This window comes from Panulirus ornatus, chromosome 58, assembly GCF_036320965.1.
Source record: "Panulirus ornatus isolate Po-2019 chromosome 58, ASM3632096v1, whole genome shotgun sequence".
NCBI lineage: Eukaryota > Metazoa > Arthropoda > Malacostraca > Decapoda > Palinuridae > Panulirus > Panulirus ornatus.
The window spans coordinates 31,695,917-31,723,221 of NC_092281.1; the positions used below are offsets into that span (position 1 = coordinate 31,695,917).

At 41.2% G+C, this 27,305-nt stretch overlaps 1 non-coding gene across 1 annotated transcript; it reads right to left on the reverse strand.

The window, feature by feature from the left end:
• Positions 1 to 12,118: 12,118 nt before the first annotated feature.
• Positions 12,119 to 12,191, reverse strand: TRNAM-CAU (transfer RNA methionine (anticodon CAU)). The gene has a single exon. It is a non-coding gene; the product is annotated as a tRNA-Met (tRNA).
• Positions 12,192 to 27,305: the final 15,114 nt, after the last annotated feature.

Sequence of the window (27,305 nt, forward strand, 5' to 3'; positions counted from 1 at the left end):
AAGTATTTCTCACATACATTCTTCAAAGCAAACACCTGATCCACACATCCTCTACCACTTCTGAAACCGCACTGCTCTTCCCCAATCTGATGCTCTGTACATGCCTTTACCCTCTCAATCAATACCCTCCCATATAATTTACCAGGAATACTCAACAAACTTATACCTCTGTAATTTGAGCACTCACTCTTATCCCCTTTGCCTTTGTACAATGGCACTATGCACGCATTCCGCCAATCCTCAGGCACCTCACCATGAGTCATACATACATTAAATAACCTTACCAACCAGTCAACAATACAGTCACCCCCTTTCTTAATAAATTCCACTGCAATACCATCCAAACCTGCTGCCTTGCCGGCTTTTATCTTCCGCAAAGCTTTTACTACCTCTTCTCTGTTTACCAAATCATTTTCCCTAACCCTCTCACTTTGCACACCACCTCGACCAAAACACCCTATATCTGCCACTCTGTCATCAGACACATTCAACAAACCTTCAAAATACTCATTCCATCTCCTTCTCACATCACCGCTACTTGTTATCACCTCCCCATTTACGCCCTTCACTGAAGTTCCCATTTGCTCCCTTGTCTTACGCACCCTATTTACCTCCTTCCAGAACATCTTTTTATTCTCCCTAAAATTTACTGATAGTCTCTCACCCCAACTCTCATTTGCCCTTTTTTTCACCTCTTGCACCTTTCTCTTGACCTCCTGTCTCTTTCTTTTATACTTCTCCCACTCAATTGCATTTTTTCCCTGCAAAAATCGTCCAAATGCCTCTCTCTTCTCTTTCACTAATACTCTTACTTCTTCATCCCACCACTCACTATATATATATATATATATATATATATATATATATCCCTGGGGATAGGGGAGAAAGAATACTTCCCACGTATTCCCTGCGTGTCGTAAAAGGCGACTAAAAGGGGAGGGAGCGGGGGGCTGGAAATCTTCCCCTCTCGTTTTATTTTTTAATTTTCCAAAACAAGGAACAGAGAAGGGGGCCAGGTGAGGATATTCCCTCCAAGGCCCAGTCCTCTGTTCTTAACGCTACCTCGCTAAAGCGGGAAATGGCGAATAGTTTGAAAGAAAAGAAAGAAAGATATATATATATATATATATATACAAACCAATGGTTAATTATATAAACCCTTTCCTCCCTTCTGTTGCTACCATCCCCCTACCCTTTCCGCCCCTCTGTTGCTCCAATCCCTTACCCTTCTGTTGCTACCATCTCCCTACCCTTTCCTCCCTTCTGTTGCTACATCCCCCTACCCTCTCCTACCTTCTGTTCCTACCATCCCCCTACCCTTTCCTCCCTTCTGTTGCTACCATCCCCCTACCCTTTCCTCCCTTCTGTTGCTACCATCCCCCTACCCTTTCCTCCCTTCTGTTGCTACCATCTCCCTACCCTTTCCTCCCTTCTGTTCCTACCATCCCCCTACCCTTTCCTCCCCTCTGTTCTTGGCTGTAAATATGCTGTCACCTCACCAACATATACACTGCCTCATGAACTCTAGCGTTCATAACTAAACATCCAGTTTACATATATAACTGATTGGTTTATATTGTTAGTTACTGGTTAATTATTGGTTTATATATATGATTAATATATATATATATATATATATATATATATATATATATATATATATATATATATATATATATATATATATATATATATATATATATATATATATATATATATATATATATATATATACACAAACTACATTCCAACTTACATATGAATAGAATCATCAAGCTTCACTATATTAACTTTACTATATTTAAATATAAACAAGGTCTAACCGAGGTTACTTGGTTGAGCAAGACGGGAGAATATCATCAATTGGCCCTCCAGCCTTGGGTTGAAATTGTCGTTCTGACGCATTTCGAGTTCAGTGCTGATACAGGACCACTGATTAAAGGACTATCTTGTTAGTCTGTGTAACTTCGCCAGACCCAGTCCACGTCTTCAATGGCTTTCTGTTACTACAAACGGGATTACAAAGGAAAGGCTTCCTTTGTTAGTTTCATGAATACCTTCGTTCAAATGAAGGGAAAGACTATTACTATGAAGCGGTACCTTATCAGCAGGAAAGAGCTGCAGCAACGGTATGAAAGTTACTGCAAGATACATAACGAGCCCGTGGCTTCCAACGTAAACATCGGCCGCCATTTGGGTTCCCTCGGCATCATGTGTGACACCAAGATTGGACCCGTTGGGAAACAGGAACGATACTATTCTGGTATCATGTGGCTCGATGGCGCAGGATCACCAACTGAAATGCAAAGAAAATGGAGAAAGCCGCCCAAACGTATCATGAAGGCCGTGCAAGAGAAGATCGAGAGGGATCGGTTGAGAGACGATATCGCTCACAGTATATTGAAATTTATACCCAAGACTTCCCCTGACCTCCAGACACAGCCGGTCACAGAGACCAACAGCCCCGCTTCCCAGACACAGCAAGTCACAGAGACCACCAGCCCGGCTTCCCAGACACAGCAAGTCACAGAGACCACCAGCCCCGCTTCCCAGACACAGCCAGTCACAGAGACCACCATCCCCGCTCCCCAGACACAGCCAGTCACAGAGACCACCAGCCCCGCTCTCCAGACACAGCCAGACACACAAGCCACCAGCCCCGTCCCCCACACAGAGCCACAAGATCCTGATATTGAGGAAGCAAATGAATTTCTCGATGATTTTTTGCTTTCACTGGAGAAGAACTGATGAGTTCCTTATAGACAAGAATCTATATAAGTTCACTTATGGAGTGAGATCTTTGACGGAGCTGTGCTGCCTATAGCACAGCCTACCAAAGGGTGATCTTTGCTGTCGTGCAGTAACCTCATGAGGGCGGAGTCCGGCTACACTTTCTTTACCGAGGAAAAGATCTCTGCACTAATAGACAACTGTCCTAGCAACACTTATATGAGATAAATAGATGGATGCTCTAATGATCGAAAATATACAAGTTTTAGGAGGACTGACAACTTTATACATTTGGTTAGCCGATCTTCATATGACTGGGGCTATTCTTCCCTCTGATTGATTCATTTTTCAAGATTAAGGGAAGTTATAATAAAAATATTGTATTGAGTTTCTCCGTTGGCGTCAGGGTAAACACCCATCCCCCCCGAAGCTTGGTTACCTTTCCGTGGTGGGGGGGACTTCATGGATTGGGCAGTAGCAACCATCGTTCGTTGCTTCTGTTCAATCCATGAACGAAAAACCAAGCATCTTGAACGTAATTGTCGTATAAATTCACTTGGTGTCAAAACTGACGCGAAAGCGGTTGTCTCAATTTTGTCAGAAATGTTTGTGCGTTTCGGCCTGATGGCGGGAGTCGGTTTGGCGCTGTGGTCATGAGGGAATACGAGGAAGATTGGCAACCGTCCCAGAAGTAGCTACAGTGAGGCCCAGCAGCTGTCCCTAATACTGTGGAAGGCACTCATGTAAGGTGTGCAGTGAGGCGCAGCAGTAACAAGGGAAACGGACAACCAAAACAGCAATCTTGATCATCAGGAGGCTATCCAATGCTCAGAGTAGATAAGGACGATTATTGTATGGCTTCGCTCAGAGGATGAAAATCTTAGCCGTGAAAATCAACAAGTAAAATAACTAGTAGTTAGTGGTAGTGAAGTGGAATTACCGTATTTCTGTGGTCTTAATAGTAAAACGAAACTTTTCGTTTTCTCCATCAATCTAGAGGTGTTGTAGACCACCATCCTTAAGGTTGTAAGGTAATGGTAACTACAAGGTTATGACCTCAGCAAATTTGTGATGGAAAGTGCAGGAAATGTGGTAATGTATATAATATAAATTATATATAGTTGTATAATAAATGCGTATTAAAATTTTGTCTTTTCTGTTCCCGTTCATTAATTCAAATACAGGTAAGTTTTCTCTCTAACGAGGTGGGATAAGCTACGTGCACTCGGCTTATGAATGTGGTGACTTTCCCTTCATTACCATAATGTTGTGCTGAACTGAAGATGTAGAATTCCGTAGACGAAACTAAGATAGGAAATCAATCTACATCAAAAATTGAATGTATGTATCTTTAGATGGACATAAAACAAACGGACGGAGGGGCACACTGGAGCAAATGGATTTCAATATCACCACTTAAAGTAGGCCTTTCAACTAGTTGTGGCTTTAAAGCAAACTTTTTCTAGCCAAGGTTTAGTTAGCACCTAAACTAATCCCCACGACCTTACCTTAAGAAATATTTTCAGAAGGTACTGTCTGAACATATTTCTAAGGTAAGGTCATTTAGGTTTGGTTTAGATGCTACCCTAACCTAGGCTAGAAAAAGTTTCCTTTGCTTCAGAGCCCCAACTGCGTAGACGGGCTACTATTGATATTAAACAGTAACAGAAAGGTGATAAAACTGAGATGAAATGAATGAAAATATAGAATGGGTCAGTTGAAAGTTGAAGTATTTGCTAAATACAATTTTTGAAAGATCCAAATGCATCCTAAAGTCAGTCACTTAAATCACAATGCTGAATATCATTTCAATTGTTGGAACTAGTTACAGGAAGTAAAAATATCAAGCTCAAAGGGATGCCATTACAATAACTTTATATACCTGTATAGGATCTCTTAAACTTCTTTTCCCTAAAGCTGAATGGATTTAAGTCGTTTAATCTGCTCTCTGAATTTTTTTCTCAGTTCAGTAATCATCTTTGTAGATTACATCAGTAATTTCTCCATTCAATGTCTTCCTTTTCAAATTAGTTGACGACCACAGCAGTACAATATCCAAGCTGGGATGGCTATGTTTTGGGAAGGCGAGAGGTCAGGTTATGCAAGAATGTTAGAAATGGCTTCCATCAGTTTCTACCCTATCTACTCTAAATATTTTGGGTTATTAGAACTTAAAGATTTATGAGTAAATAATACTGAAAGTTGGTTTAAAGTTGCCTGACCCAACATAACAACACCTTGGTAATGGTGACCTGATGAAGGATACTGAACCTAACCTAACCTATATTAACACCTGACTAGTGATTATATGATCAAGGATGCCTTAGCTATCCTAACTTTAACGTTAAGCTCTATCTCACTTTCCTTAACCTTCATTTTAAGGATAACATCAAAAGGGAAAACTCTTTAACATCGACGATAATATATTCTATGTACTCAAGTGATTAAAGTGGGTGGAGCCGTCCCAACATTACTTAGTAAAAATGGGTCTGGATAAGCAACACAAACGTATTAGGCTTTTTTGATTTTTCTTTTTATTTTCTGTTTGATTTTGACGAAGAATAAATGTCATTATTACTTGAAAACTTATTGCCCTCTAGATGTAATTTAATTTACTACTTTCTCAATGTAATAAATACAAAGGTTTTCACCACTATTCAGCATTTTATCTTTCTTTGATAAGCACCTCTTTTGTACGTATAATCCACTCCTGCCATTTTATTGACATCTGCACACACACACACACACACACACACACACACACACACACACACACACACACACACACACACACACACCTACACACACATACGCACACTCACACACACGCGCACACACACACACAGACACACACACACACACACACAAACAAACAAACACACACACACACACACACACACACACACACACACACACACACACACAAAAACACACACACACACACACGCACACACACACATTTTCTTTTTTTTTTTTTTTTGCTTTGTCGCTGTCTCCCGCGTTTGCGAGGTAGCGCAAGGAAACAGACGAAAGAAATGGCCCAACCCACCCCCATACACATGTATATACATACGTCCACACACGCAAATATACATACCTACACAGCTTTCCATGGTTTACCCCAGACGCTTCATATGCCCTGATTCAATCCACTGACAGCACGTCAACCCCGATATACCACATCGCTCCAATTCACTCTATTCCTTGCCCTCCTTTCACCCTCCTGCATGTTCAGGCCCCGATCACACAAAATCTTTTTCACTCCATCTTTCCACCTCCAATTTGGTCTCCCTCTTCTCCTCGTTCCCTCCATCTCCGACACATATATCCTCTTGGTCAATCTTTCCTCACTCATTCTCTCCATGTGCCCAAACCATTTCAAAACACCCTCTTCTGCTCTCTCAACCACGCTCTTTTTATTTCCACACATCTCTCTTACCCTTACGTTACTTACTCGATCAAACCACCTCACACCACACATTGTCCTCAAACATCTCATTTCCAGCACATCCATCCTCCTGCGCACAACTCTATCCGTAGCCCACGCCTCGCAACCATACAACATTGTTGGAACCACTATTCCTTCAAACATACCCATACACACACACATATATATATATATTGGAAAGGATCACAATTTTGCGCGTGACCAAGATATTCCTATGAGTCCACGGGGAAAATGAAACACAAAAAGTTCCCGAGTGCACTTTCGTGTAATAATCACATCATCAGGGGAGACACGAGAGAGAAATGTAACAGTCAGTAGATATACATCGAAGAGACGCAGCTAGGACGCCATTTGGTAAACATGTGATCGTCCAAAATATACAACGAGGGTTCATGAACTTATCATTTTACAAATTATATCAACAATAAACTTATCTAATTTGTACAGACCATCACTAATATTAAGATTATAATTCTTTGCGCATTTAATAATAGAAGATTCAATGATATCTCTCTTGGTAATAGAGTTAGAGTTAACAACTGAGATGGCGTTACTCAAGTCAATACAATGATCATAGTTTTTAACATGATTAAACAAGGCATTTGATTCTTGTCCCGTTCTTATACTATATCTATGTTGCTTAAGTGTAACAGAAATATCCTTACCAGTCTGACCAACATAAAATTTATCACAGTTTCCACAAGGAACTTTATAGATGCAACCAAGAGAATTTTCTTGTGAATTCCTGATTAAGATATTCTTTATAGTATTATTGTTGCTAAAAGCAACATTTACATTAAAGGATTTAAGCAACATGGGAAGCAAAGTGAAATTATTAGTAAAAGGGAGAACTAAAAGATTCTTGGTGTCAATGGGAGGTTTGGGCTCAACTCTATAAAATGATTTCTTTGCTAACTTAAGGGATTTATCAATGAAAGATCTAGGGTACTTTAACTTAGATCCAATAGAATATATCTTCTCAAACTCATCATCAATAAACTCTGGACTGCAAATACGTAATGCCCTTAGGAACATAGATTGAAATGATGATACTTTAACTCTGCCATGTTGAGATGAGTAATAATGAATACATGAGCCTACATTGGTGGGTTTTCTGTATATGCTAAACTTAAACTTGTTTCCTTGTCTATGGATCATGCAATCTAAAAATGGTAACATACCATTATTTTCATTTTCTACAGTAAATTTGATGGAAGGTACTAAATTGTTAAGTAAGGGGAGAAATATCTGTAAATTTTTATTTGTTGGCCAAACACAAAAAACATCATCTACATACCTAAACCAAATTGCATTAGAAGGTAAGATATCCCTTAGTAATTTTGTTTCAAAAAATTCCTTGCCTACAAATTCTAATATCATGAACAATGTAGATTTAGTCAACAAGCTAAACAATATCAATATTAATTTTGATTTCAAACAGATTAGCTTTGATGTTTCCTCACTTTTCACTAAAGTTCCAGTTGATGACCTTTTAGAATATTTATTTGATGTCTTGGATGATATTCATTTACCTGTTTCAAAGTCTAATTTCATTGAACTGATAAGATTGTGTATAAAAGACTGTGTATTTCAATTTAATGGTGACTGTTATGCTCAAAAATTTGGTATGGCAATAGGTAATCCTCTTTCACCTGTACTAAGTAATCTTTATATGGAATTTTTTGAAACAAAATTACTAAAGGATATCTTACCTTCTAATGCAATTTGGTTTAGGTATGTAGATGATGTTTTTTGTGTTTGGCCAACAAATAAAAATTTACAGATATTTCTCCCCTTACTTAACAATTTAGTACCTTCCATCAAATTTACTGTAGAAAATGAAAATAATGGTATGTTACCATTTTTAGATTGCATGATCCATAGACAAGGAAACAAGTTTAAGTTTAGCATATACAGAAAACCCACCAATGTAGGCTCATATATTCATTATTACTCATCTCAACATGACAGAGTTAAACTATCATCATTTCAATCTATGTTCCTAAGGGCATTACGTATTTGCAGTCCAGAGTTTATTGATGATGAATTTGAGAAGATATATTCTATTGGATCTAAGTTAAAGTACCCTAGATCTTTCATTGATAAATCCCTTAAGTTAGCAAAGAAATCATTTAATAGAGTTGAGCCCAAACCTCCCATTGACACCAAGAATCTTTTAGTTCTCCCTTTTGATGATAATTTCACTTGCTTCCCATGTTGCTTAAATCCTTTAATGTAAATGTTGCTTTTAGCAACAATAATACTATAAAGAATATCTTAATCAGGAATTCACCAGAAAATTCTCTTGGTTGCATCTATAAAGTTCCTTGTGGAAACTGTGATAAGTTTTATGTTGGTCAGACTGGTAAGGATCTTTCTCTTAGACTTAAGCAAGATAGATATAGTATAAGAACGGGACAAGAATCAAATCTATGTTCCTAAGGGCATTACGTATTTGCAGTCCAGAGTTTATTGATGATGAGTTTGAGAAGATATATTCTATTGGATCTAAGTTAAAGTACCCTAGATCTTTCATTGATAAATCCCTTAAGTTAGCAAAGAAATCATTTAATAGAGTTGAGCCCAAACCTCCCATTGACACCAAGAATCTTTTAGTTCTCCCTTTTGATGATAATTTCACTTGCTTCCCATGTTGCTTAAATCCTTTAATGTAAATGTTGCTTTTAGCAACAATAATACTATAAAGAATATCTTAATCAGGAATTCACCAGAAAATTCTCTTGGTTGCATCTATAAAGTTCCTTGTGGAAACTGTGATAAGTTTTATGTTGGTCAGACTGGTAAGGATCTTTCTCTTAGACTTAAGCAAGATAGATATAGTATAAGAACGGGACAAGAATCAAATGCCTTGTTTAATCATGTTAAAAACTATGATATTGTATTGACTTGAGTAACGCCATCTCAGTTGTTAATTCTAACTCTATTACCAAGAGAAATATCATTGAATCTTCTATTATTAAATACACAAAGAATTATAATCTTAATATTAGCGATGGTCTGTACAAATCAAATAAGTTTATTGTTGATAAGATTTGTAAAATGATAGGTTTATGAACGCTCGTTGTATGTATTGGACAATCACATGTTTACCAAATGGCGTCCTAGCTTCGTCTCTTCGATGTATATCAACTGACTGTTATATTTCTCTCTCGTGTCTCCCCTGATGATGTGATTATTACACGAAAGTGCACTTGGGAACTTTTCGTGTTTCATTTTCCCAGTCGACTCATAGGAATATATATATATATATATATATATATATATATATATATATATATATATATATACATATATATATATATATATATATATATATTTTTTTTTTTTTTTTATACTTTGTCGCTGTCTCCCGCGTTTGCGAGGTAGCGCAAGGAAACAGACGAAAGAAATGGCCCAACCCCCCCCCCCCATACACATGTACATACACACGTCCACACACGCAAATATACATACCTACACAGCTTTCCATGGTTTACCCCAGACGCTTCACATGCCTTGATTCAATCCACTGACAGCACGTCAACCCCTGTATACCACATGGCTCCAATTCACTCTATTCCTTGCCCTCCTTTCACCCTCCTGCATGTTCAGGCCCCGATCACACAAAATCTTTTTCACTCCATCTTTCCACCTCCAATTTGGTCTCCCTCTTCTCCTCGTTCCCTCCACCTCCGACACATATATCCTCTTGGTCAATCTTTCCTCACTCATTCTCTCCATGTGCCCAAACCATTTCAAAACACCCTCTTCTGCTCTCTCAACCACGCTCTTTTTATTTCCACACATCTCTCTTACCCTTACGTTACTTACTCGATCAAACCACCTCACACCACACATTGTCCTCAAACATCTCATTTCCAGCACATCCATCCTCCTGCGCACATCTCTATCCATAGCCCACGCCTCGCAACCATACAACATTGTTGGAACCACTATTCCTTCAAACATACCCATTTTTGCTTTCCGAGATAATGTTCTCGACTTCCACACATTTTTCAAGGCTCCCAAAATTTTCGCCCCCTCCCCCACCCTATGATCCACTTCCGCTTCCATGGTTCCATCCGCTGCCAGATCCACTCCCAGATATCTAAAACACTTCACTTCCTCCAGTTTTTCTCCATTCAAACTCACCTCCCAATTGACTTGACCCTCACCCCTACTGTACCTAATAACCTTGCTCTTATTCCCATTTACTCTTAACTTTCTTCTTCCACACACTTTACCAAACTCAGTCACCAGCTTCTGCAGTTTCTCACATGAATCAGCCACCAGTGCTGTATCATCAGCGAACAACAACTGACTCACTTCCCAAGCTCTCTCATCCCCAACAGACTTCATACTTGCCCCTCTTTCCAGGACTCTTGCATTTACCTCCCTAACAACCCCATCCATAAACAAATTAAACAACCATGGAGACATCACACACCCCTGCCGCAAACCTACATTCACTGAGAACCAATCACTTTCCTCTCTTCCTACACGTACACATGCCTTACATCCTCGATAAAAACTTTTCACTGCTTCTAACAACTTGCCTCCCACACCATATATTCTTAATACCTTCCACAGAGCATCTCTATCAACTCTATCATATGCCTTCTCCAGATCCATAAATGCTACATACAAATCCATTTGCTTTTCTAAGTATTTCTCACATACATTCTTCAAAGCAAACACCTGATCCACACATCCTCTACCACTTCTGAAACCGCACTGCTCTTCCCCAATCTGATGCTCTGTACATGCCTTCACCCTCTCAATCAATACCCTCCCATATAATTTACCAGGAATACTCAACAAACTTATACCTCTGTAATTTGAGCACTCACTCAAATATATATATATATATATATATATATATATATATATATATATATATATATATATATATATATATATATATATATACTGTGGAAGGCTTCAGTGAAGGACAAAAGCCCACATGAAGAAGAGCCATTCTTTTCTGGTAAGTGGGTACACAACGTATGAAATGCCATCTTATGCCAGCATGTATCATCGTCAATAGACGGCACAAGGTACAGCCTCGTTCACGACCTTCTCGCTTCACGTGAGTCCATCAATTCCCTGGCCCAGCCTGGCGCGCAGTCTTCAACCCACAGGGTCTCCCTTACAAGGAGTCCTGGGATTGTGTAATAATGTATACTGATCTACTTTTTGGATTCCTCCCACCTTTAATTACATGTCTATGAGTGGTAAAGACGAATATATAAACCATCTTGACAAATGTACGACATCGTCTGAGAATTCAACACATAAGACCACACACACATATATTGGCAAAGGTGCATTTGGCATATACACAGCAAGTACTTTTAGTCACAAAGGTCTGAATAATGGGCGGCAAGTGAGTCCCACTGGATTTATGTGGATAAAAGAGTTCTTCTTCGAGTCTGATTAGAACCAGCGACCTATGGATTCCTGCTTCCGTTAACCACTACTGTCCACCGCTCTACCAACTGAGCTATCGAAGAGGTCACGAAGGGAAATTATTCCTCTTTTTTTCCCATAAGCAAGCTGGTCCAACCATCAAATCATTTAATGTTATGTCTGAGTGTATATGATTGGAGTTAATGTCTAACCATCGAGGGTAGAAAGGAAAACTTGTCCTCCACACATACAAACAAGTACTGAGCTTCTTAAGAAAGCAAGTTACCGTCGAACCCAGACAACTGCTAATATGGATCAAGGTAGAAACAGAAAACATTTGCACACATTCATTTACTTTGCAGGAACATTGCACAACATCCTAAACATCAGATGAAGTGAACTGGAGCCATTGATATTACTCATGCCATCATGTACTGTCATTAAAATATATCTTGCATACTTTTCAAACTCCAAGTCTTCGATCAAATGCCTTACACCTCATCCTGCGTTAAATGTGTATGACAAAACTTCTGCCCCGAGTGAGGATCGAACTCACGACCTTGAGATTATGAGACTCACGCGCTGCCTACTGCTCCATCGAGGCAACAAACACATTACAATTTACGTTCATTCTTTTGCAAACGTGACCTCTCAACCGCTTCATCCCATTTATAAAAGACTTCTCAAACAAAAGTATTTCCAAGTAACGGCAGGAGCCTGCGCGGTCGTACCATTAAAAAAATTGTGTGAAACATCTGAACAGATATACAAGTAATTTGTATCACTGGGTTCTAGAAATATCACTAGTATTATTAGTATTACCACTATAACAACAACAACTACTACTACTACTACTACTACTATTACTACTACTACTAATAATAATAATAATAATAATAATGATAATGATAATAATAATAATAATAATAATAATAATGATGATAATGACAACAATAATGATAACATCTAGAATAGCATCCTAAGTTTGAACATGATATTAGGTAATGTGTCAAATATACAGACAGTAGCCACCCTGAGCCACTTGGTGAAGGCCTCACTGGTGACCCATGTATATAGCATCAATCATACACAAGTACGTGACTGAGACAAACGCAGGTGTATGTATGTAGGTGAGTTAATTGGTAATCAAATACTGAACCACAGCCATTGGGCCAGATATTGCAGTCCTTTATGTTCAATATTCTGCCATTCAGCGTAACGGTGATCACTAGAACACGGTATTCAACTGTAGTTACAATGATTCCTTCCTTCAATTTTCCTCTCACAGCCAAAAAACATTATTTCCTTCAAACATCTTAACCTTGAAGTTAAAGACGGAAAACACCGGCTGGGAATCACCACACTGGGGGACTCAAAAGACGTTTTAAAAAGACATTGTGACAGACCGCTAAGTCTAGGTAGAGAGGTTAATTGACCCTGTGGCCAAGTGAGGATATTCCCTCTAAGGCCCAGTCCTCTGTTCTTAACGCTACATTGTTAATGCAAGAAATGGCGAATATGTACAATATATATAAGATATTTTGGTATAGATATGACTACTTGAAGCTCAGGCAATTTCTTTTTAAGACAAACACGACTACGACCGGGGAAATAAAATCTCGCTATTAGATAATTTGTAGACGAATCACACCGCTCGACTCCACACGGCCTCAACTTTACAACAAACTGTACAAAGAAATGTATAAGCCAACGAAGACAAGACAGTGCCATTCATAGATGTGTGTCCAGCCCGACAGTGCGTCATGGAGGCTAGAATACACCACCAAAATCCAGTGTCATTTTACATCACCGTTACATTGTACACTTCATTGTGCTTTTCTAGACGTCAGGAATATGCAGATTAGACCTGATAACCTCAGATGAATTACAACCACAGCAGAATAGCAGGGAGAAATACACATATACACCAGTCATAAAGGCCTATCAGACTGCTTGGCTTTGGAACTGATTAAATAATCCATGTGTCATTCTGGTGCTAAGGATGGGACTAGATTTATAATTGCGAAGACGTTGGCGAAAAGGAGGCGAGTAGGGCAATAGTTTTGCCTCTCGAGGTGGGAGTCCATGAATTGAAGTCTTATACCTCAGGACAGAAATACGAAATATCAAAGCAATTAAGAAATAGAGGAGTTGACGTGTGAAACGCTCATAGAGCAAAACATGAGAAGCCCCACACACGATAATTCCTCCATTAAAAGCCACCCGGCATCTTAAAAATCCTCCCACCACTCCTGACTCAGCAACACAAGATCGACAGTTTCCAAAAATATTTTCGTGCAAACTGCTCTACTTTCCTCATCCTTCGATAGCTCGGTTGGTAGATCGGTTGACTGTAGTTGGAATCTTAAACAGACATCCATAGGTCGCTGGTTCGAATCCGGCTGGAAGGATACGCTATTCATGACACAACTGTTGTCACAGCCAAGGATTTATTTTCTGTGAGGTTATGTACACGTTCCTATTACTGCTAACGACCCTCGGGATCCTCCATTATACGTTAACCTTTAACTTTAGCAAAACGTTTTTGCTAGTTAATACAAAAGCACTATCAGTATACACATATAAAGATGAATAAATTTCACATTCTACACAACAGAAAGTGGGAAAAATGTGAAGATCACGTGACAAATCTCAACAATAAGCTTCAGTGACTCTCTCTCTCTCTCTCTCTCTCTCTCTCTCTCTCTCTCTCTCTCTCTCTCTCTCTCTCTCTCTATATATATATATATATATATATATATATATATATATATATATTGTTACGACACGTGGGTGCCCACATGTTCGTATATGAATAAGTATATGTGTATCTCTGTGTATAGTGTAAGAACTATTCCATGTTAGGGCGAGGGCCAAGGCCTTTGCTCCATTATTGGGTCGGATTTCACTCCCATCGCCAAACCCATTAATTTCTGAGGCCTTCTTCATACCTTCGAGAAGGAAACCAGATGGCCACGCCGGGCCATCAATCCAGCCACTCGACGCTCGGGCCTCCTGACCCAGGGCACTAGGTCAAATTGGGGGTCAACCTACGGCCTCCCATACAGTGTCGTCGCTGTCAGGACAAGAGAAGGAGGGGACAACCCGATGTGGGACGAACCTAACCTCCCTTTCAGCCAGTCAGCTGGTTCATGGATACCACCTTCTCCAATCACCGATGTACCAGTGGCCCTCCAGCCAAGTAGGAGTGGCACTTGGAGCCACCCTCCTCCAATCCTCGGTGGGCCTTAGGCCCATGACCAATCAAAGGTGGCACCATAGGGTAACAAGGTGGGTCGAGGCGTGGCTAGCTGTTCTTACCCTGCTGGTCCTTCAGTTAAAAGGCTCAGACGATCCTTCAGCAGACTCGAGCCCGCCAGCAAAGGTAATGTGAGCTTTCCCTGTCTCGAACCCTGTAGCCACCGCTGCCCCAGTTTGTAAGATGTTTACTGTGTCACGATAGGTAGCTAAGTGTTACGATGTTGTTTACTGTGTCACGTCAGGTCTATCTAAGTGTAATGTTATCGAACAAATCGTTATAGAGGAAAGAGACCTCCTGGCTTGAAATCTTACCTGGAATGTTAACTAGTGCTAAATGTTAAATGCCTGATTTATGTGTTTATCTTTGTACACCTGCATTCTTTCATTATAAGTACAGTTAATGTAGTGCTGGTCTTTTAATTCAATCCCATAACCTTCTGATCGTGTTATCCCGTTGTGAAACGTAACGAAGCTAGCGTCCTTGCAGGAAGACGAGGACCAATAGATTACTCGTAACAAATATATGTTACTGGCGACCTTGTCCGAATATATTATATTTGAATTCGTAACATATAAATTGGCGACCTCGCCAGGATATTTCTTGTCTTAACGGAATCTCTTTCCTTGATTCGTTAATCATGCCGTTGACCAGCGACACTGACGTTGACCAGTTCTGTCGATCTGAGCCCTCTCCAGAGGACATTAAATCGTTGACAAAGCCTGAGTTGAGGCTCGTCGCGGATGTGCTAAAATTGAATTATGGCCGGAAAACTAGTAAAGTACAGTTGGAGACCTTAGTGATAAAGCATTTTGTGGGTGAACAGATAGTAGATGCTGCGCCTGATGTTGATATTAGTGTCAACGATACCGCCTCATCAGTGACGTCGGCCGAAGCCTCGATCCCTCCCCATACCTCTAATGATGATCATGTTAATCTCGAGTACTGGCGAATTCAACTAGAGATAGCTAAGTTCAATGCACAAGCACAACAAGCACGAGTGCAGGTACAGAAGGAACAGACTGAACAAGCTAGGTTAGCCCGCGAACGTGAACTTAGACGTAACGCTTCACCCTCAAGACCGGTGCCGTCTCTGGCGAGTGAATTACATCTCTTACCTAAGTTCGACGAAGATAATGTGGCTTCCTTTTTCCTTAAATTGGAACAGGTTGCCCGTGACTGCTCCTGGCCTAAGTCAGCCTGGGTGACAGCTCTGCGGCCCCTCCTTTTTGGCAAAGCGGAATCCACATACACCGCGTTGAATGATGACCAGTGTGGTGATTTTGAGGCCGTGAAACAGGCAGTGATAAATGCTTATCATTTAAGTCCGGAAGCACATCGACTCAGATTTCGAACTAAGCATAAGCGCCCTGATCAACCCTACCTAGATCACTTTTGTGAGAAGTACAAGTTAGCCGTGCGGTGGGTACGTTCCGCGGGAGCTTATATAGATGCTGAATCGGTCCTAAAACTGGTTGTGCTCGAGGAATGTAAAAACGATCTACCCCGTGATGTACGGCAGTACGTATTAACTAAAGCAGCGAAGGATTTTGAGGAGGCTGGGACACTCGCAGACGAGTACATGTTAGATGTCAAACTTGACGCGGGCAGGCATTCAAAGGGTTTCGACGACAGAGGGAAGACCAAGGGTAATGTAATCCCACCTGAATCTGCTACCTTGCCGGTAACTCATAAAAGTCAAGGGAAATACTCCCAGAAAGTAAGGTTTTGCTCTAACTGTGGCAAGGCTGGGCACTAGGTGAGGGATTGCTGGGCTCGAGTGAAGGAATCCAGAGATTCTACCGTGAGTAGACCGGTGAATCTCGTCTCAACTTTAGGGCCACTTAGTAAAGTAGGTGAGGCTGTCCCTGCTCTTAGGAAAAAGAGGGGTTGCGAGAGTCTTAATCACTTTGTAGTTAGGGATCCGTTCTGTGGGAACTACAATGCGTTCCTGTCTGAGGGCTATGTTAGTAGATGTGGTGTACGACGAAAAGTGACCGTGTTACGGGATTCTGGTGCGCTACAGTCCCTAATGGTGGATGGCTTGGTGCCGCGAGGAGAGTCTGGAGACCGGATCTTGCTAGATGGACTGTCGGGTTCCAAGGAAGCTCCACTAGTCGACGTGAGGGTAGAAACAGATCTTTTCACGGGCCATGCTCTCATAGGGGTTGTAGATAGGTTACCTGTCTCAGGTGTGGACTTTGTGTTAGGCAATGACCTAGCTGGTGGGAAGATGAACCCAATGCCGGTGTTGCCTACGGGCCCGGTGGAGTCCACGGAGGCAGTGCAGCTTCAGGAAGAGGTACAGGACCTATTCCCCGTGTGCGCAGTTACCAGGTCCATGTCCGCTGCGAAAGCAAGTTGCAAGCCCCAGGAGACCGAGCGTAAGGCGGTAAAACTACAGTCACTGCCCGAGAGTGAGCCGAGTGAGGTGGAGCTCGCTGATACCTTCTTTGCTGAGTTAGACGCTGTCCCCGCGTCGACGGGTGAGACTGATGATTTGTCTCGTCAGAATCTGAAGAGATTACAGAGAGCCGAACCAGAGTTTAAGGTATTGTTTGAGTCGGCTGAAGCCTCAGCTGACGGTTATTACCTCCGGGATGGGTTGTTAATGAGGAGGTGGTGTCCAGTGTCATGTAATGGGGAAGACGAGGAGTGGCAGGCGGTTCATCAGGTGTTAGTGCCGCGTCCCTACAGGAGGGAGATTCTGAAGCTGGCGCACGACTCAAATTTCGCCGGTCATTTAGGGGGAAGGAAGACCCTGGACCGAGTGTGGCGGAATGTATATTGGCCTGGTGTCCGCCGGGATGTCGCTCAGTACGTAAAGACGTGTCATACATGTCAAGTGATGGGAAAGCCTAATCAGAAGCTTAAGGCTCCCCCCTTAGTTCCTATTCCCCCATTTGAAGCTCCGTTTGACCGAGTCATAGTTGACATTGTGGGCTCATTGCCAAGAACCTCCTCTGGCCACTGTTACATTTTAAGTATTATTGATATGGCCACGAGATATCCCGAGGCAATACCGTTGAGAAGCATGAATGCCAAGACTGTTGTCCGGGAGCTGCTTAGCTTCTTCACAAAATTTGGACTTCCCAAAGAGGTGCAATCTGATCGGGGATCCAATTTCATGTCCAGGACTTTTCGACAAACCCTGCGGGAGCTGGGTATCGGTAAGATTACCTCCACTGCTTACCACCCTCAGAGCCAGGGAGCACTGGAACGTTACCATTCCACCCTGAAGTCCATGATAAAGAAGTATTGTGCTGACAACACTAAAGACTGGGATAAGGGACTCCCATTTCTTCTCTTCGCCACGAGAGAAGTGCCTAATGAATCTCTAGGTTTCTCCCCCTTTGAGCTGATGTTTGCCCACGAGGTCCGAGGGCCTCTTAAGTTACTGAAAGACGTGTGGCTCAACTCGAGTGAGAGTGTCGGCCTGTTAGACTCCGTTAGCGAGTTCAAGGAGAAACTACGAGGGTGCTGGGAAACCGCTCGGCAGAATTTAACAGAGACCCAAGCACGGATGAAGAGATGGTATGACAAACGATCTCGTTTGAGAAAGTTTGAGGCGGGCGACGAGGTGTTGCTCCTACTATCGCAGCCAGGTCAACCCTTGGCTGCCCGGTTTCAGGGCCCCTACACCATTATCCGGAGTGTAGGAGACTCAAATTACCTTGTCTCTACCCCCGATAGGCGCAGAGGTCGGAGATTATGCCACGCCAACGTGCTCAAGCCTTACTTCAGTCGTGATCCTCCCCCCTTGGAACCGAAGGTGCCAGTCTGCATCATCCAACGTCCAGCGGTAGCCGTGTGTGACGAAGTCGACGACGTAGCTGCGAGTGCCTCGGAGGCCTGGGAACCGGACGGAGGCGCGAACGGGAAGTGGGAGACGAAACTGTCGCATCTGTCGACAGAGCAACGCGTGCAGATGTCCGCCCTGTTGTCAAGACACCCGGAGGTTTTCCGAAACACCCCTGGACAGACCTCGCTCGCAACCCACGATGTGGATGTGGAGGCAGCTCGACCGGTTAAATTGGCTCCGTACCGGGTGAGCCCACAACGAGAGGCCATCCTTCGCACTGAGGTGAACTATATGCTTGAGCACGACCTGATTGAGCCATGTCAGTCAGAGTGGAGCTCCCCTGTTACTCTCGTATCCAAGTCCGATGGGACCCATCGGTTCTGTATTGACTACCGCCGGGTTAATGAGGTGACAAGAACTGACAGTTACCCTCTGCCGCGAGTGGAAGACTGCATAGATCGCGTCGGCAATGCTCGCTTCCTGTCAAAACTAGACCTCAGAAAGGGGTACTGGCAAATTAGATTGACGGAGAGAGCACAAGATATCAGCACCTTTGTAGTGCTAGGACAAACTTATAAGTGTAAAGTGATGCCGTTTGGCATGAAGAATGCCCCTGCTACATTTCAACGACTTATGGACATCCTCGTCAGAGACCTGCCTGGTTGTGTCGTCTACCTGGATGATATTGTGATATACAGTCAGGGTTGGGACGAACATCTACAGAGACTTGATAACGTTCTGACGGCCTTGAATAAGGCTAACCTTGTTCTCAATTGGAACAAATGCGAGTTTGTGAAGGCCAAGGTGCAATATTTGGGTTATGTGATCGGTCAAGGTGAGCTAGCCCCACCGACTGCAAAGGTCCAGTCTTTATCCCAGATGAGTGCCCCCCGATCTCGAAGAGAACTGAGACGTTTTATGGGTATGGTTGGGTATTATAGGATGTTCATTGTAAATTTTGCAACAGTCGCAACCCCTCTGACAGATTTATTGAAGAAAGATGTTAAATATGTTTAGAATGAGCAGTGTGAGATAGCCTTTCATCAATTAAAATCCATACTTTGTAATAGTCCTATTTTGCAGGCCCCTGATTTTGATCGACCTTTCAAGTTAGCTGTTGACGCAAGGAATGTGGGAGCCGGTGCTGTCCTCTTGCAGGAGGACGAGAACCATGTTGAGCACCCTGTAAGTTATTTTAGTAAGAAATTCGATCAAGCCCAAAGGAATTATTCTACCATTGAGAAGGAACTTTTGTCTTTAATATTAGCATTGCATCATTTCCATGTTTATCTGTGCCCCTCAGGTAATGTCATCAAGGTGTATGCAGATCACCACCCATTGAAATATGTTAATAAGTTCCGAGATAAGAATCAAAGGTTCACTAGGTGGGCCTTGTTCCTTCAAGAGTATAATTTAGATATTCACCATATTGCTGGCGCACATAATGTGTTAGCTGATTGTTTATCCCGCTCTTAAGGTGAGAAAATTCCTCTTCTAGGAATTTTCTCCTTTAAGGAGGGGGGTGTTACGACACGTGGGTGCCCACATGTTCGTATATGAATAAGTATATGTGTATCTCTGTGTATAGTGTAAGAACTATTCCATGTTAGGGCGAGGGCCAAGGCCTTTGCTCCATTATTGGGTCGGATTTCACTCCCATCGCCAAACCCATTAATTTCTGAGGCCTTCTTCATACCTTCGAGAAGGAAACCAGATGGCCACGCCGGGCCATCAATCCAGCCACTCGACGCTCGGGCCTCCTGACCCAGGGCACTAGGTCAAATTGGGGGTCAACCTACGGCCTCCCATACAGTGTCGTCGCTGTCAGGACAAGAGAAGGAGGGGACAACCCGATGTGGGACGAACCTAACCTCCCTTTCAGCCAGTCAGCTGGTTCACGGATACCACCTTCTCCAATCACCGATGTACCAGTGGCCCTCCAGGAAAGTAGGAGTGGCACTTGGAGCCACCCTTCTCCAATCCTCGGTGGGCCTTAGGCCCATGACCAATCAAAGGTGGCACCATAGGGTAACAAGGTGGGTCGAGGCGTGGCTAGCTGTTCTTACCCTGCTGGTCCTTCAGTTAAAAGGCTCAGACGATCGTCTGGGACTCGATTCCTTCAGCAGACTCGAGCCCGCCAGCAAAGGTAATGTGAGCTTTCCCTGTCTCGAACCCTGTAGCCACCGCTGCCCCAGTTTGTAAGATGTTTACTGTGTCACGATAGGTAGCTAAGTGTTACGATGTTGTTTACTGTGTCACGTCAGGTCTATCTAAGTGTAATGTTATCGAACAAATCGTTATAGAGGAAAGAGACCTCCTGGCTTGAAATCTTACCTGGAATGTTAACTAGTGCTAAATGTTAAATGCCTGATTTATGTGTTTATCTTTGTACACCTGCATTCTTTCATTATAAGTACAGTTAATGTAGTGCTGGTCTTTTAATTCAATCCCATAACCTTCTGATCGTGTTATCCCGTTGTGAAACGTAACGAAGCTAGCGTCCTTGCAGGAAGACGAGGACCAATAGATTACTCGTAACAAATATATGTTACTGGCGACCTTGTCCGAATATATTATATTTGAATTCGTAACAATATATATATATATATATATATATATATATATATATATATATATATATATATATATATATATATATATATATATATATATATTTTTTTTTCATACTATTCGCCATTTCCCGCATTAGCGAGGTAGCATTAAGAACAGAGGACTGAGCCTTTGAGGGAATATCCTCACTTGGTCCCCTTCTCTGTTCCTTCTTTTGGAAAATTAAAAACGAGAGGGGAGGATTTCCAGCCCCCCGCTCCCTTCCCTTTTAGTCGCCTTCTACGACACGCAGGGACGTGAGAAGTATTCTTTCTCCCCTATCCCCAGGGATAATATATATATATATATATATATATATATATATATATATATATATATATATATATATATATATATATATATATATATATATATATATATATATATATATATATATATATATATATATATATATATATATATATATATATATATAGTCCTATGAGTCCACGGGGAAATGAAACATGATAAGTTCCCAAGTGCACTTTCGTGTAATAATCACATCGTCACATATTACAATCATACAATAAAGAGGACAATGTCGGACTGTGAAAGAAAAAATACTTGGAAATAATAGATGATTGAAAGTAGCTAATCAGATATTCATTTGACATAAGTATAGGTTGTCAGTTTACACGTGGTACTTTATGTCTCCTTGCCATCACAAAATGTCCACAAGCCAAATGTGATCATATATTCTTCCTGGGTCTCGCGGGTGAGGCCTCGTCCCCTAGCCACTACACCACACAATACTGATTTATGATCCAGTTGCCACTTTCATTGTTCTGGAGAAGGTCGTCATGTATTAGTAATCTAATAAAAGTTATATCAATTCTTATTCCATATGTAATGATATTATAACTAATCACTCCCCTTCCCTGTCACTCGTCAAATAATCCTGAATCATAGTGGTAATATTTCAAACAAAATTGTTTTCAATCTGTATCTGAAATTTGTCTGAGAATGTACCGAGACAACCTCTCTCAGAAAAGACATCTTTGCATTCACTGCCGCACACTTTAAAAATCCTCCATTATACGTCAGGAGAAGTTAAAATTCTTGCTCGCTCTTTTGGCTTATCACTAGAACAGCATCTCCATAAATACAGATAAATATCCCTTCACGCCTTTTTGGTAGAGCGATGGCCTGAAGTTGGAGGCTAAAACAAGATATTCATAAGCCGCTGCCTGGAATTCAGCCCAACGGTTGGTTGGCTGTCTGGACTTTAGGTCTATCAACTGCGTAGGTCATTAAGGTCTATCAAGTGCCAGGATCAATAAGGTCGTCAACGTAAGTTGCATCCACCACCCAAAACAACTTTACCATCTTCTCCAGGTGTTAAAGATAATTCTAAGACCACATACACTATTACTATGCATGTGGCAAATGTACAACGGATGTATTTATATTACTGAAATGGTTAGTTAACACTGCCAAAGTAAGTTTTCTGTCATACCAAAATATCAATGATACCATCCGTTAGCTTTACGTTGTGTTATATATTGCAGTAACTTCTGTGATACACGCGCAAGTAAATTTCTGTACTTTATAGAAAGATTCAATACCAAACAGAAGTCTATCAGAATAACCTAATACCACACAGAAGTCTATCAGAATAGCCTAATACCACACAGAAGTCCATCAGAATAACCTAATACCACACAGAAGTCCATGAGAATAACCTAATACCACACAGAAGTCCATGAGAATAACCTAATACCACACAGAAGTCTATCAGAATAACCTAATACCACACAGAAGTCCATGAGAATAACCTAATACCACACAGAAGTCCATGAGAATAACCTAATACCACACAGAAGTCTATCAGAATAACCTAATACCACACAGAAGTCCATCAGAATAACCTAATACCACACAGAAGTCTATCAGAATAACCTAATACCACACAGAAGTCCATCAGAATAACCTAATACCACACAGAAGTCCATCAGAATAACCTAATACCACACAGAAGTCCATCAGAATAACCTAATACCACACAGAAGTCCATCAGAATAACCTAATACCACACAGAAGTCTATCAGAATAACCTAATACCACACAGAAGTCCATCAGAATAGCCTAATACCACACAGAAGTCCATGAGAATAGCCTAATACCACACAGAAGTCCATCAGAATAACCTAATACCACACAGAAGTCCATCAGAATAGCCTAATACCACACAGAAGTCTATCAGAATAACCTAATACCACACAGAAGTCCATGAGAATAACCTAATACCACACAGAAGTCCATGAGAATAGCCTAATACCACACAGAAGTCCATCAGAATAGCCTAATACCACACAGAAGTCCATCAGAATAGCCTAATACCACACAGAAGTCCATGAGAATAACCTAATACCACACAGAAGTCTATCAGAATAACCTAATACCACACAGAAGTCCATGTGAATAACCTAACGCCACACAGAAGTCCATGAGAATAACCTAATACCACACAGAAGTCCATGAGAATAACCTAATACCACACAGAAGTCCATCAGAATAGCCTAATACCACACAGAAGTCCATGAGAGTAACCTAATACCACACAGAAGTCCATCAGAATAACCTAATACCACAAAGACGTTCATCAGAATAACCTAATACCACACAGAAGTCTATCAGAATAACCTAATATCACAAAGACGTTCATCAGAATAGCCTAATACCACACAGAAGTCTATCAGAATAACCTAATACCACACAGAAGTCCATGAGAATAACCTAATACCACACAGAAGTCCATCAGAATAACCTAATACCACACAGAAGTCTATCAGAATAACCTAATATCACAAAGACGTTCATCAGAATAGCCTAATACCACACAGAAGTCTATCAGAATAACCTAATACCACACAGACGTTCATCAGAATAACCTAATACCACACAGAAGTCCATCAGAATAACCTAATACCACAAAGACGTTCATCAGAATAACCTAATCCCACACAAAAGTCCATCAGAATAGCCTAATACCACACAGAAGTCCATCAGAATAACCTAATACCACACAGAAGTCCATCAGAATAGCCTAATACCACACAGAAGTCCATCAGAATAACCTAATACCACACAGAAGTCCATCAGAATAACCTAATACCACACAGACGTCCATCAGAATAGCCTAATACCACACAGAAGTCCATCAGAATAACCTAATACCACACAGAAGTCCATCAGAATAACCTAATACCACACAGAAGTCCATCAGAATAGCCTAATACCACACAGAAGTCCATCAGAATAACCTAATACCACACAGAAGTCCATGAGAATAGCCTAATACCACACAGAAGTCCATCAGAATAACCTAATACCACAAAGACGTTCATCAGAATAACCTAATACCACACAGAAGTCCATGAGAATAACCTAATACCACACAGAAGTCTATCAGAATAGCCTAATACCACACAGAAGTCCATCAGAATAGCCTAATACCACACAGAAGTCCATCAGAATAAAGGAAAAAGGAATGTGAACAAATAACCAGAAGTAGTATAGGTAAAGTTTCTTTGGAGGAAAATATTGGAACATTATGGCCGTAGTTTGTAATCTCTTATTAACTTTTACATGATACAAAGATTTCATTGCCTCGGCTTAACCGGTGTCAAGCGAAATAAGTGACCTTCCGTAATGCATCAATATCTAGGGGGATTAATTGCAAAATGTACGAGCGTGCGAAATACATGACCATAAACATATATCTAATTGCTACACACTTAATGAGGACTGAAACTGTAAAATAGTAATGGCAGATAATGAAATTGTCATTACTGATGTCAATAATGTCAAATATACCAGTACCATTAAAAGTGTTTATGTGATCAGAGAAGTCAATCAATAATTCAAGTACTATAAAACATGAAATATTAATGTAAAAATACAAAAGAAAGAGAAATACAAATCTCACCTAACCTCACCCTGTAGCGTAAATGTACGGCAAAAAAATACCAACATTAAATTGGTCTGCTACTGGGGATCGCATGGAATGGCGGTGGCAAAGAGAGAAGTGGATATTAGATCACAACAACAGAAGTTGGTAGCACCTGCTTTGTGGATGTAGTTCCACTGACTCAACACATCAAACATTCTCAAACATTTTTCCCCATATAAATCTGCATAACTCTTATTCAACATTCGTAGCAAAACTCTTGGAAGAGACAACACGGAAGCAGAGATAAAGCAGAGTTAATTGTAATCAATATAACACAAGAGATAACACGGAAGCAGAGATAAAGCTGAGTAAATTGTAATCAATATAACACAAGAATGTTTGGTGGATGAACACGTCTGCAGCAGCAATCTGAAGTGCGAGAGTCATTGGCTCTACATTATACAGCCTTTACAAATGTCGTGGCTCAACGCCATCAACAGTCTACATTATGAACATCATGAAAGATCCCACACAAACAAATTTTGGAAAAGAAACGCTAAACTTTTCATATTCAATATGGCCCCAGAGTCCACTAAAGCAGGTGATAGCCTTGTTAAATAGTATATGACTTGCTAGTCAATGTGCACCCCTTACAGACAGCCCGTACCTATGTACACCTGTCTTGTCGTCTCTTACGTTGCAAGATATTTCAGTCGACATGAAGCACAGACATGAAGCTGCAAATCATCACATATTTCTTTTAAATCACAACATTTTCTCAGATGAAAACTGATAACATGACTCCAAGGTAGGGATATGGACTATTGCCAACTGCCACAACACTGGACAATTGATCAGGTACAAAATGAAATATAACATATATGTGTTTTAGAGTAAATATTTTGACGTTATTGGGATGAAATAACTTATGTCAAGTTTAGACCAACCATAGTAACCACGTTTAGTTATAATATTAGACCACTCTAATCTAATAGCACGAAATGATTATTCATTGACCACTGTATTATCTATTATTCATTGCCCACTGTATTATCTATTATTCATTGACCACTGTATCATCTATCATTCATTGGCCACTGTATTATCTATTATTCATTGACCGCTGTATTATCTATCATTCATTGACCACTATATTTTTTATCATTCATTGAGCACTGTATTATTTATTATTCATTGACCACTGTATTATCTATTATTCATTGACCACTGTATTATTTATTATTCATTGACCACTGTATAAGTCAGGCAGGAGAGGAGAGAGGAGCTGGGGACGAGAGTCAGGCAGGAGAGGAAAGGTACCAAGTCAGTCTCTCGTTCCCTTACACAAGTCATCAAGTCCAGTCTCTCCTTTGCCACTCCAAACCTCCAGCCTGACCCAGCAACATTGTGGTCTGCATGATGGAAGCACACATGAAATATTCACAAGAATTTCCTTCTCTACACTTGCCTCCACAACTTTCTTTTATGCTTGTAGGTCCAAAAGTTTACGCCAGGCCTTAGCACAGACGCTATTGAGATCACCAGCCGGTCAAATGTATACTGTAAACACATAATGAAAAAGGAAAACATACGTACATACATGCACGTATAACCTTAATGGTCAGGTCAAAGGTCAGGCCATCATAATACCTGAAGGTCGCGCCGTCGTGTTCAGCCACACAGATCTTTCAGAGCTTCATGCCTGAGTACGATACCACATTACCAGCTTCCAATATTATACTACCTTGCCCGCCACACCACACAACAGCCTCACCTTAATGTCATGCAACATCAACATTTATATTTGGTCTCTGACGACAACCCCGCCACCACCAGCAGACCCATGCAGGCCCCCATGTCACTTACGTCACTACAGTTTCCAGGCATTTTAGTGGCTGTTAATTACCACTCCTCTGACTCAGGCAGCTTTCTTACCTTCCTGTCTCACCCAGACGTTGTCTGCTGGCTCTCACTCCACAAACATACAACCTCTCCTTCCCAGACATAACACATCACAACACCTTACTCCCACCACTTTGATCTTTTTCTTCGTGACAATATATTTCTCTGCGGAGAGCGTTACGCGCTTGCCCTGCCCTTTGGCAAAATCTCGTTAGATGAACTCTTAAGCCAGAACTCCTCTCTCTCTCTCTCT